The sequence below is a fragment of the Delphinapterus leucas genome, chromosome 16 (genome assembly GCF_059928025.1).
Source record: "Delphinapterus leucas isolate spDelLeu-1000000601 "Yukka" chromosome 16, BTC_Dleu_Yukka2, whole genome shotgun sequence".
Lineage (NCBI taxonomy): Eukaryota > Metazoa > Chordata > Mammalia > Artiodactyla > Monodontidae > Delphinapterus > Delphinapterus leucas.
In genome coordinates, this window is record NC_143144.1 from 379,681 (window position 1) to 390,482 (window position 10,802).

General features: G+C 45.8%; 1 pseudogene; it reads left to right on the top strand.

The window, feature by feature from the left end:
- The first annotated feature begins 1,195 nt into the window (after positions 1 to 1,195).
- Positions 1,196 to 3,237, top strand: LOC149747075 (formin-2 pseudogene; annotated as a pseudogene).
- Positions 3,238 to 10,802: the final 7,565 nt, after the last annotated feature.

The window sequence follows — 10,802 nt, forward strand, 5'->3', positions numbered from 1 at the left end:
GAGAAAATCACACAAAAGTTTAATAACATGTCTACATGGGAGAGACCCAGGAAAACAGAATCGTGGCCAAAATGGCCAAAACCCTCACCTTAAATACTGTCTTCAGTTAAAGGCAACAGAGGATGTTGTGGGTAATGCTTTGGGACTTCAAAGGGGAGGAAGGCAATTCATATGGAGGTAGGAAAGGAACTGTTTTGTAAAGGAGCATTTGCTGGACCAGCGGAGAGTGGATCAGATCTCTGGGCCCAGCGCTTTTTCCTGGCAGGTATCTCTGACGATAACTCTTTTCAGCTCTAATATGTGAATTCTTTAGGCAGCTAAGTGGAAGTAAAAAGAAAGACTTCCTGAGTCTTCTGTTTCTTAAAATAATCAGCCTAACTTAATCCTAATGCCAGAGAGACACATTTTGGGGCAGCAATTTTTTCTCCCCCAGACAGTGAACTGTTGCAAACTTTTATAGTCAAGGCAAGGACACAGTTTGTCTTGGGAGAGTGGTGGTTTTCCGCATAACATGTGATTTCTTGTGTTTGTGCCAAGTGTGTTTCTTTTTTGTCTTTGTCTTTTTTGTAGGCGGCAACAATAGGCACATGTTAAATATTGATGAGTTTGACCTCCAGGGAGTTAAAGTATATGCACCCTTTTTGAATATAAATGCTATTTGGTTTATATGGTAAGCACATAGAAATTTAGAGATTAGCATTTTAATGAAGTCTAATCTCAGTATTTTCTGATTCCCGCCCCCCACCTCGCCATTTTGTCAAAAAAAAAAGTTTGAAAAATGAAATTTTGAGATGACCGCTGATGTTCTTTCATGGAGATGCAAGGTCTGCATGAACATAAAAGCAGCACTGTGTGTAGTAACCTTTCCTAAACCATATGTCAAGCACATTAACGGTGTTTAAGATGATCAGTTATTGAAGAAAAGACCAATCCATTCGACCAGTATTTATTAAAGAGCCATGCTTCTGCAGGCAGGTTGGAGGGGGTAGTGTATGTGGCCTTGAGATTACCGCACCTCTAAACTGGAATGTGGCTTTCCTTTTTCCCCTTTAAATTTTTTCTTTTTTTGTTCAGCGTGGATCTTCCAGCTGCCAAGCCCTTCAGCAGGGACCAGGCATTGGATTCCGGTGGCGGATATTGAGGTCCTCAGACCCAGACGCGCTCCTGGCGCTTCAGCGGTGGGGGGCGGGGCCGAAGGGCCGGGGGCGGGAGGGGGCGGTGCTGAAAACGGACAGGGGCGGGGCCTTGTGCGTTCCGCGCGGCCATTGGCGGCGCTGCGTGAGCGCGTTCAGCCCCGCGCGGGCGGGCGCAGCCGCGGCGCGTTCTGCGAAGCGCGGCAGGTGCGTGGTCGGCCTCCCTCTTCTCAGCAGCTCGCTCGCCACCCGAATCCTCGGGATGCCAGCGCGGCCGGGCCGAGGAGCTGGCATGGCCTGAATGCCCGCGGCGACGGCGGCGGCGGCGGCAGCAGCATGGGGAACCAGGACGCGAAGCCGAAGAGGAGTGCGGGCGATGCCCCGCACGGAGGCGGCGGCGGCGGCTGCGAGGACGCCGCCGGGCTCCGCGAGGCCGAGGGCACAAAGAAGGCGGGCGGGGGCAAGAAAGCGCCGGGCCGGCACGGCAAGGGGGGCGGCGGTGGGGAGCCGGGCAGGAAGAAGAGCCGGTCGGACCCGAGGGCCTCGGTCTTTTCCAACCTGCGCATTCGGAAGACCCTGTCCAAGGGCAGAGGTGCTGGCGGCTCCCGTGAGGATGTACTGGACCCTCAGGCCCTGCAGGCCGGCGAGCTGGACAGCGCCCACTCCCTGGTCACCAAAATCCCGGACCTCAGCCTCTCGGCCGACGAGACGGGCCTGTCCGATACGGAGTGTGCCGACCCTTCCGAGGTGACGCGGCCCCGGGGTCCTGGCTCCGCCGGGGTCGGGAGCCCGGCGGTGGCCGAGGATTCGGAGACTGCGGCGGGGGTGCAGGATGGACAAAGGACTAGCTCGGGCTCAGACACAGACCTCTACAGCTTTCACTCGGCCGCGGAGCAGGAGGACTTGCTCTCGGACATCCAGCAGGCGATCCGTCTCCAGCAGATGCAGCAGCAGCAGCAGTCCCTGAGCCCCGAGTCGCCCCCGGCGTCGCCCCCCTCCGCTGCCCCCCCGCCCGGGGCCCTGCCGGGCCTGGACCGACCCCCGCCGGGCCCAGGCGCCGAGGCGGCGCCGTCCGCACGCCCCGACCGGCCCCCGGCTGCAGAACAGGCCGCGGCCGCCGCCTTGCCGTCTCCCGGGTCGGCTCCCGGGGAGCGAGGGGCCGCGGACACGGACGAGGAAGGCGAGGAGGACGCTTTCGAGGACGCGCCCAGAGGCTCTCCGGGGGCGGAGTGGGGCCCGGCGGCGGGAGAGGCCCCGCGCAGGCCGGGGGCAACGCGCGAGGAGGGCGCGCCGAGGCCCAGCGTCCCCGCGGCCGCCTCCCCGCCGTGCAGCCCGGCGCGCAGCCCGCGCTGCTCCCGGGCCCGCCCGCTCCTGGCGCCCTGCTACGTCAGGACCACCACCCGGCAGCTCAGCTCGCCCGGGCCCTCCCCGGCCGCGTCCCCCAGCCAGAGCCCCCGGGTCCAGAGACGGCCGGAGTCCTCCTTGGACCGGGGGTCCGGAGCCGCCGCGGCCCCCGCCGCCGCCGCCGCCGCCGCCGCCCCGGCCAGGAAACCCCGCGCGGGCCGCAGCCGCTCGGCCGATTGGACCGCGGAGCTGGGCCGAGCGCCCGGGGCGGGGGTCTCGGCGCACCTGACGCAGCGCGGGGCGGGCGGTCTTCAGGACGTGTTCGCAGGTGAGCGCCGGGCTCGGGGCCCAGGGCGCCTGCCCCTCGGAGATGTTTCCGTTTGTACACAGGGTCTTAAAGGGAGCAGCTTAGGGGCCTCTGTCCTAAGGCATCGGGAGCAAGGGCCGCTCTGTCCACTTCTCCAAAATATCCCGGGTCACGCCAGGCAGATCGGCTCCTTTTTTGGCACCGTTTGCAAAGCCATCATTCTCTTTCCTTCCTCCTCCCACAGCATTAAAAATAACGAGATTGTTCACGGTCCTCTGACATATCATCTATTCTAGGACTGCTCTGAGGTACACGCCCATGTGCACGCATGTGACACGTAGTTTCTCAGCGATCGGCGTGGACGCCGTAGTGAACTTAGGTGGTCACTTCTGGTTGCTGACGCAACCAAATCTGATGCATACTTTCAGGAAATTAATGCATAGTGATCTAGAATATTAGGCATCATTTACATTTAGTTTCATGGCCCAGCCTGGAGACAGTGATGGTGAGCAGGCCAAAAGCACCCGGGATGCTACTACTGGTACCTTTCCAGCGTCCGTATGGACTTGGCAAAGCCGGCTGAACGCTCGGCTCACGGCGGAAAATGTGGAGCAGTGCGATGAGTTTATCCTTGCGTAGGTCCCACGCCTTTCCTTAAGTGCCTGCTGGTAGAGTGTCAGCTTGTTTCATGTTTACTAACTTTTCTTAATTTTTAAATGAAATAATTGAGTGTAAGAATTTAAGGAGCAGGGGAAAATGAGAATTCATGCAAGTCCCGGTAGGTAGTGATAAGTATTTGAATGATTAAAAATTTCAAATGTAATTTGAAAAGCTTAAAATCTTAGGTTCTGTGGCTTTAATAAATAGGGTATCTATGAAACAGTAGATGATGTTTCTCCAGAGCATGGATGCTTGTTAGTTAGCTGAATGCTGTTCATGTTTGGTACTTACTTGTATTGGCCACATTTTAAATTTCATCCATGGGCCATCTTTTATTTTACGTTTATAGATTCTTACACTTCAGAGTAGCCTCTTTGATTCATTTTACATGCTTGCTGTCCCTCTTTTACTTCTCCCTTCCCGATATCGTGTAGGTTAAGTTAAAGGAATATTTATAGTCTAATATCCGTTAGATAAATTGTAAATAAAACAAAACAAAACAAAAAAGAAACATAAAAACGTCCAAAAGACTGATTTTGAAGGAAGAGGATCGGAAAGTTCTTTTGTTAACTTTTGTGAATTTAATGTTGTTAAGAAATTCAGTATGTCCTCCTTATCTAGGTAACGCTCATTTTATATATTTTTCTAGAAATGAAAATATCACCCAAATTAAGATGATCATTCATTAATATTAATGGTTGTTCTGCTTTAGAATTTCAAATATATTCATTTCCTTCATTTAACAAATATATATATCTATGTATACGGGGCAGCCATGTTATGCCAGGCAGTGTGTTAGATGCTAGGTGATACAAAGATCATTAAATCATGTCTCTGCCTTTCCAAGCCTCACTGACAAGTGCACATAGAGATGTAGTACTCTGGGTGCATCAAGTGTGCAGTGACTTACCTCCTGGCAAGGGATGAGGAGACAGGAATTCATAGGAGGATTGGTCAGAGTCCTGAAGATCGTAGGACCCTAAATAGGTTGAAGTTTTGTTTCCATTAAGGGAAAAAAAAACAAGGGTATTCTTGGAGCTAGCATTTCATTTAAATTTGATAAGTATTTCCAAACTTGAAATTTGGGACTCTTACAGGATTCCTGTTCAAGAGGTACCTGGGTTTTTTTGTTGACATCTCCAAGCAGGATTTTTTACTGTGCAGAGTTAGTTGCTTTAATATGCATCACCCACTTTATTTTTATTGAAGTACAGTCGATTTTCAGTGTTATGTTAATTTCTGCTGTACAGCAAGGTGACTCAGTTATGTACATATATACATTCTTTATTTATTTATTTATTTTTGTGGTACGCGGGCCTCTCACTGTTGTGGCCTCTCCCGTTGCGGAGCACAGGCTCCGGACGCGCAGGCTCAGCGGCCATGGCTCACGGGCCCAGCCGCTCCGCGGCATGTGGGATCTTCCCGGACCGGGGCACGATCCCACGTCCCCTGCATCGGCAAGCGGACTCCCAACCACTGCGCCACCAGGGAAGCCCCCATTCTTTATTTTTAATATTATTTTCCATTATGGTTTATCACAGGATATTGAATAGAGCTCCCTGTGCTATACAGTAGGACCTTGTTATTTATCCATTTTATTTGTGATAGCTTACATCTGCTAACCCCAACCTCCCACTCCATCCCTCCCCCAACACCCTCCCCCATGGCAACCAGAGAACCATGTTCTCTATGTCTGTGAGTCTTTCTGTTTTGTAGATAAGTTCATTTGTGTCATATTTTAGATTCCACGCATAAGTGATACATAAGAGGCATTCCCTACTTTATATGTGATGCTTGGCTATAGTTGGCCAGTGACCAGTGGATATTTGTGTTGCAGTTTCTATATATTTATCTCACTCACTTTCTTACAAAAAAAAAAGGTAGGTTTAACCGAATCTTGTAACTGGTGGGCAAATGGAGGTAAACAAAGAGGTGAAAGTTTTCCAAGGTCACACTGTGATTCATTTTGCTTTTTACTGCCTTCCAAATGTAGGGAGAAAATTCGAGTGAAAAGAGATCTCCATGGCACATGTTTGTGTTTCTTTGGCAGATATAATAACATTTATTGGGGACCAAGACTTTATCTTGTTTTAGCTGTTAAGGAGCTGATGATGTTTTAGGCCACTACACTGAAATTTCACAGTTCATTTGCTTGAAAAAACATCTTTTTCAGTGTTTAGTGCAAAAATGGCTATGAAATTTAAGAGATTTCTTTGCACATGCTTTCCTTACAGCACAAGCTTGTGAATAGAATTTTGCAGTTAATTAAAGTGTAGACATGTGAAATGTTAAATTTGTGATGCTGAATCACTTTTGATAGAAGCCTTTCCAAAGTCAATTATGTGCTTATCCTTCTTTTTCTTAAACACGTGGCCTGAATGGTTCATCTGCTTTAACTGGCTTAATGTCATCTTTTAGACCCATCATGGTTGCATCCCGTGAAAACACTGCTGTTGCCCTCAACTGCTGTTGAAGTGTAATAGGCTGGTGACTCCAGTTAGCTGTTGCTGAGGTTTTGTATCTGTGTGGTTTTCTTGACTTTTTCCTTCCCGTCAGCTATTGATTCTTAGAGCTGTCTTTGGTCTCTTCTCCACCCCCCCCATTACTTCTAATTTGATTTTTGTGATCAATTTGTTATTGGTTTATGAATCCTGTGATTATGATGTTAGCTATATTTATTGCACTTCTGCTAAATGCCAGGCTCTGTGTTGGTGCATTACATAATTATCTCAAATCCTTATGATAGTCTTGAGTTCTAGCTGTTTATCTTTGTTTTCCCAGTGAGCGAACCATGGTCAGGCAGGTAAAGTAACTTACCTCAGGGCATTAAGTAGCCAATGGCCCATCTAGGATCTGTACTTAGAAAACCAAATCTGTTGTTAATGTGAATAAAATAAAATGAAGTGTGTCAGTGAGCTTTTGGAGCACTAGCTAGTCCATGAAGGGCGTGGGCTTTAAATTTTAGATTGCATGACTCTCATTTTGGCTTTTCTAAAGGTTATCTTGATTTTTATATCAAAGTAGAAAGAAGACCCTCTCTAGGAGTGCAGACTTTCTCACGCTGCTTGTGAAGTTATTAGACTGTGAACTTTTTAGAGCCTGGAGCAGTCTTATATCCAGCAGTAGCATCTGACAGAGTGTAGACGTCCAGTTATTGACCAATAAATGAGTGAGGGTCAGAAATCACCCCTGTTGTGTGTAATGCATCAGTGTTACTATGACAGGAAAGGGGATTACAAGAATGCCGTCTTTTCCCCTATATCTTGCATTACTGGGCTTCATGTGTTTGAATCAGATTTGGCAGCATAAGCTGGGACAGGTAGCACTGTTCTCAAATCATTTTAGTTTGGTCTAAAACATCCTTTCTCATGGTTCCTGTAAGGCTGTGGTTTGGATTGAAGTCATTTACCCCACTGGCCTGGCTTTTCATGCATTTAGGCATTTGGATACAAGCCATGTGTACATGAACTTGAGCAGGTGCATTTAGAGCAGTGTTTCCTTCTGATTCCATTAAAAAGGTGCTGAGCACACACCTTGGGTGATGCAACTGTGGTTCCTCTAACTACTGGTATTCCAGATATATCTGCATCCTAGCTGGCTGTTCAGTTAGGTGACTCTTAAGTAATTTTTTCTCATATGTATGAAGGTGGAGGAATCATTTCAAGTTAATAATATTACGATTAAATAGTGTATGTAAAGCCCCTACAACTCTGCCTGGTACATAGAAGGCACACAGTTGGTGCTATTTACTTGTCTGTCCTGGTTTATTGCCTTAATGGACTACATTGTTCAAAGTGCCAAACCAAATTTGTCACATCAAAACAAAACAACTCTGAAATTGTGTATAAACACTGGGAAGGATGTAATCCGATACTTGTTGAAAATATTTCTAGTCAATAGGGTTTTTTTTTGCAAATTTATATATCAGTTTTTTTCTTTTCTTGCATTTTCTATGATTGTAAGCCTTTTTGTCACTTTATCAGAAATTGTAGTTTGCTTGGGGGTTTGGATAAGGAAAGCATATGGTGGAGGATGACTGTGTGATTAGGGGGAGGTGGTGGTGTTTAAAGGGGGGTGGGGTAGAGGAGGCACAGTATTTACCCCCCTGGCTTTGCAGCTTCACCTCCCATGGTTTCCTTCAGAAACTCTCTACTTTAGTCAAGTTAATCTGCTTACTGTTCTATGAACAGTCATTTCATTCCCCTGACTTTGTGCCTTTGTCGAACAGTTTTCACTCTCCTGTAACACAATTTGTCTCTCTTGACTTAGCATCTGAAAAGGCTGATTGAATTCCCATTTCCTCTTTGGTATCTTTCCCAGTTGGGCCTGACTGGTGGTCGTCTCTGCATCTCTGTGCTTACTGCCTATATCATATCATGTATACTTCTTGGATTTGGGGATTCTTTAGGTCTTCCTTCTCACTTCCTTCTGCTTTTCCTCTCTCCTTGCCTGCTCACCTGATTCTGTCCATTCATCACCCGCTCCTGTCTATCCTCTGCGAGTACCTACTCCGCGCCCACTGTGTGCCAGTCAGTCAGGTGTACATTGAGCACACTGAGGCCTTTATGAAGCTCATTCACCATTTTCTTCAAACAGGGGAGTTGATTATCTATTGTAACTAAAGCTAGTAGAATTTAAGTTGGAAAGTTACTAACATTTTTGGGTGGTGGAAATTAATTATTTTCATTGAGTTATGATTGACTCAGTGGTGAAGGTAGAATGATACTTTGGTAGAATTTGTGTTGAGAGAACATCTATTCTGATTTTTGTGGATTGATTTTAACATAGCAATGATAATGCAGTAACTCTAAGCTTCCAAATATAAATTTTGTTGGTAATGAAAGAAGAGGAAACTTTCATTATTCCCTTCATTCCTGCTTTTGCATTATAAGTAACAACCTGATGTTAATGAAATTTAGAATGAAGGGCCCATTAGGAAGAAACAAATATGTACTGCCTTGTGACTTGATAGTTTTGGATGTGATTTTAGTGATTGAAAACTTTCTGAGGCTTTTTAAATATTAAATATATAAATACATGGAAAATAAAACTTCTAGTCAATTTGAAATGGTAGTTAGTAAATCGAGGTATTGTAACATCAGAATGATAAGAACAAAAGATAAGTTATTGGATGCTTAGAAGAGGATGCTGACCATGCCAGAGAAGTGTTGTCTTTTGATACCTGCTCCACTGTGGGAGAGAGAGAGGGAAACCTTTGTATCTTCGTCCCCTTCAAGGATGTACCTGGAGGCATTCATTGGGTGGGAAAATTACTGCCATTCCTCTGTGCACCATACCTTGGACCCACTGGAGCCTTTATTATCTGTTATGCCAGAGCTGCAACGGGCCAAAAATAGTCCTTTTTATTTTCAGGGAGAATAGAATAATTTCTTGAGAAAATTAAGCCTTTTCTGTGTTTTAAAATTATGCTTAAAAGTGCTTAAACCCTACTCCTTCTTGTTTCTTTTTATTTAAAAAGTTTTTATTAGTAGTAGTATGTTTTTTGGCCATGCTGCACAGCTTGCAGGATGTTAGTTTCCTGACCAGGGATGGAACGCGTGCCCACAGCAGTGAAAGCCCCGTGTTGTGACCATTGGACCACCAGGGAATTCCCTGGGTCTCTTTTTATACTTCAGGCAGAAGGGTCTTGGTGGTATTGGGTTGGCCGAAATGTTCATTCGGTTTTTTCCATAAGATGGCTCTGGTAGCACTTAGTTGTCTCTAACTTCATTCAAAACAATTTTGTTAGATTGTATGTGACAGGTGTCATATCAGCGTGCATTTAAAAAACGTTATCAAAATTGGTGAATTTTTGTGTAGCCATCTTAATATTGAAAATGAAAGAAAAACCAACATTTTTGGCATATTATGCTTTATTATTTCAAGAAAGGTAAAAATGCAATGGAAACACAAAAAAAGATTTGTGCAGTGTATGGAGAAGGTGCTGTGACTGATGGAACATGTCGAAAGTGGTTTGCAAAGTTTCGTGCTGGAGATTTCTCACTGGATGATGCTCCACAGTTGGGTAGACCAGTTGAAGTTGATAGTGATCAAATCGAGACATTAATTGAGAACAGTCAACGTTATACCATGCGGGAGATAGCTGACATCCTCAAAATATCCAAATCGAGCGTTAAAAATCATTTGCACCAGCTTGGTTATGTTAATCGCTTTGATGTTTGGGTCCACAGAAGTTAAGTGGGAAAAAAATCCTTCTTGACCATATTTCCGCATGTGATTCTCTACTTAAACGTAATGAAAGCGTTCTGTTTTTAAAACAAATTGTGATGGGCAATGAAAAGTGGATGCTGTACAACAATGTGGAATGGAAGAGATCATGGGGCAAGCGAAATGAACCACCACCAACCACACCAGAGGCCGGTCTTCATCCAAAGAAGGTGATGTTGTGTATATGGTGGGATTGGAAGGGAGTCCTTTATTATGAGCTACTTCTCAACGCCGAACGATTAATTCCAACAAGTACCGCTCCCAATTAGACCAACTAAAAGCAGCGTTCGACGAAAAGCTTCCGGAATTTGAACAGAAAACGTGTAATCTTCCATCAGCATAACGCAAGACCACATGTTTCTTTGATGACCAGGCAAAAACTTACAGTTTGGCTGGGAAGTTCTGATTCATCCGCTGTATTCACCAGACACTGCACCTTCAGATTTCCATTTATTTCTTTAAGAAGAATTCTTTACAAAATTCTGTTAATGGAAAAAATTTCAATTCCCTGGAAGACTGTAAAAGGCACCTGGAATGGTTCTTTGCTCAAAAACATAAAAAGCTTTGGAAAGGTGGAATCATGAAGTTGCCAGAAAAATGGCAGAAGGTAGTGGAACAAAAAGGTGAATGCATTGTTCAATAAAGTTCTTGGTGAAAATGAAAAATGTGTCTTTTATTTTTACTTAAACACCGAAGGCACTTTTTGGCCAACCCATGATCTAGTGCACATGTGTGGAGAAGAATTCTGTGTCATTTAAATTGTGGCTTTATACACAGAGCAGCACTGCGGCAGGAGTGCAGGCTGAGAAGTCTTTCCATCGACCTCCCTTTTTAAGTATACTACTGGTTTCCTGTAAAACGTGGCGATAATTTCTTACCTCCTCTTAGTGCCCTGGTTTCCCAGGTTGTAAAAGTGAGTGTAATCCTGGTGGGAAGCTGCTTCCTCCAAGTCTTATCCATCCCAGCAATTCTATAGGAGTGATGGTTCCAGGAGTTATCCTTTTCTCCAGATAATGATACTTTGCGTATTTAGAACTTTACTGTTAGAGTGGAAGAAAATCCCTAATCTAGGGGGATCCACTTTTTTCTCACTGTTGTGGCCTCTCCCGTTGTGGAGCACAGGCTCCGGA